The 2558-nt window shown below is 46.4% G+C and overlaps 1 pseudogene; it reads left to right on the forward strand.

The window, feature by feature from the left end:
* The first annotated feature begins 2012 nt into the window (after positions 1–2012).
* Positions 2013–2069, forward strand: LOC137365916 (U4 spliceosomal RNA; annotated as a pseudogene).
* The last annotated feature ends 489 nt before the right edge of the window (positions 2070–2558 follow it).

Genomic DNA, 2558 nt, shown 5'->3' on the forward strand with positions numbered 1-2558 from the left:
TAAGATTGAAAGTTAACTTTTCATTCACAATCGTTTTCACAGAGCTAAATATTGAATACCAATCCACAACTCACAATGTACAGCTATAAAATAGAGAGAGAGAGACAGAGAGATCACTCAGACAGCAGGAAGCAGCGTGAGTGGAGCAGACAGGAGCCCAGGCCACCGGAGTTTGAAAACAAAGTGAACTGTGACATAACAGGAAAGCTGCAAGGTGATTGGTTGTGAGTAACTGCTGTTAGGGATTATCAATAAATAGTTAATACACCACCGTTCGGGTGGGTGCATACAGAGTTGGGTTATAGCGTCTCAACTCTGGCAGACTAAAAAAAAAACAGTATAAATTCAATATTCATAATAATGAACAAGTGAGTAGCTGAGTATTATTTTTTGAGTAAGGTTTATTTTAACTGGTGAACTGTATTGATTTTTAGTAGGATTTATCAGTACTGGTAAGGTTTTATTAATAATTCTAAGGTGTTGTAGTATTGGTAAGGTTTTTTTTTAAGCAGTAGCAAAGGGTCAACTAATAAATACATGAATGGTAGGGGTGCTTCAGCTTCGAGAGTGCACCTCCTGTGCTATGTGGGAGCTCCAGGATCCTTCCCGTATCCTGGAGAACCATTTGTGCAGGAAGTGTGGTCAATTGCGGCAGCTTGAGCTCTGGGTTTTGGAACTTATGCAGCAGCTGGCGACACTGCGGTTCACTTGAAAGGATGAGAGCTGCATGGATAGCATGTTCATAGATGTAGTCACCCCACAGCTTAACAGTAAGCAGGGAGAGAGGGAATGGGTGACCACCAAGCAGTCAAAAAGAATCAGGCAGGTACTGCAGGACACTGAGTGCATCTCACTCTCCAACTGGTATTCAGTTCTGAATATGGAGGACAATGATGCTTCCCTGGGGAGAGCAGTCAGAACCAAGTCCATGGCACCATGGGTGTCTCAGCTGTAAAGGGGAGTACAGGGAAGACTGGAAAAGCCATAGTGATAGGCGACTCAATAGTCAAGGAAAAATGAGGCATTCCTGTGGCCGCAGATGTGAATCCAGGAATGGAGTGTTGCCTTCCTGGTGCCAGGGTCAAGGATGTCATTGAGCATCTACAGAGCATCCTGAAGGGGGAGGATGAACAGCCAGCAGTTGTGGTCCACATTGGACCCATCGACATAGTTAGAAAGAAGGATGTTGTCCTGCAGTCAGAACTTAGGCAGCTCGGTAAGAAATCAGCAAACTTGCCATCAAAAGTAGTAATCTCCAGATTATTCCCAGTGCCACGTGCAAATGAGTACAGGAATAGAAGGGTAACACAGATGAATGTGTGGCTGGAAAGATGGTGCAGGAGGGAGGGCTTCAGATTCTTGGGACAGATCGGATGGGTTGCACCTGAACAGAGCTGGGACTGAGTTCCTTGCGGGACATTTTGTCAGTGCTGTTGGAGAGGGTTTAAACTAGTTTGGCAGGGGGATGGGGACCTGAGGGTAGACTCAGATGGGACAAAAGCTGAAATGAAAATGGAAGGCAGAAAATTAATGTCTGGAAGACAGAGGAAACAAAGGTTAGAAAATTAAAAAAAAAAGTTTGGCAGTGCTCAAGAGTATCTATTTTAATGCAAGGAGTAGAGCAAATAAAGCAGATGAGCTGAAGGCACGGAGAGACACATGGCAGTATGATATCATAGCTATTACAGAAACATGGCTGAAGGAGGGACAGGAATAGCAGCTCAATGTTCCTGTTTACAGGGTTTTCAGACGCGATAGGGAGGGGGATAAGAAAGGAGGGGGAGTGGCAATTTTGGCCAAAGAAACTATTACAGCTGTGAGAAGGGATGATATGTTGTAAGGTTTATCAGATGAGACTATATGGATCGAGCTAAGGAACAAAAAAAGTGGCAATCATAGTACACTGAGTGTACTATGGACCCCCAAACAGTCAGTGGGAGATAGAACAGCAGATATGTAGGCAAATCTCTGAGAAGTGCAAGAACAATAGAGCAGTAATAGTAGGGGATTTGAGTTTTGCGCAGTGGCAATATCGTAGCTAATGAGGTTTAACCGAAGCGTGATTATGGGGAAGCTTTGAGTAAAATGGCTATAACCAATTTTCGAGCTTCGGGCCAGGGAGTGCGCAACACAGTTCGGGTGTTCGTGACGGACAAGGAAGGAGATGCACCGGTCGATCGCACCTTCTTCATCAAGAAAATTCTCTTCGATTGCTGCGGATTTCAAGCGACGGACGTCTTCTGCCTGCAGGATTTCCCCAGCAGTGGATACTTCGAAGTGACGTTCCGGAACGTGGCGGGATGCATCAAGTTCCTGAAGGCGTTCAAGGAGAAAGGGGACCGGGCTCCACTGTCGATCCTCACAGCGGAGCCGCTCTTCACGCTTCCGTCACAACGGGACCGGGTGGTGACGATTCACCTCTACAACCCCCATGTTCCGGTGGTGGATGTACTCACCTTTCTCGCCAGGTACGTCGAGGTGGCCGGCAGCAGCACTGATGTCAAGGACCCCTTTGGGATCTGGACCAGCAAGCGGCAGGTCAAGGTGACCTTGAAGGT

The sequence above is a fragment of the Heterodontus francisci genome, unplaced genomic scaffold (genome assembly GCF_036365525.1).
Source record: "Heterodontus francisci isolate sHetFra1 unplaced genomic scaffold, sHetFra1.hap1 HAP1_SCAFFOLD_58, whole genome shotgun sequence".
Taxonomy (NCBI): Eukaryota; Metazoa; Chordata; class Chondrichthyes; order Heterodontiformes; family Heterodontidae; genus Heterodontus; species Heterodontus francisci.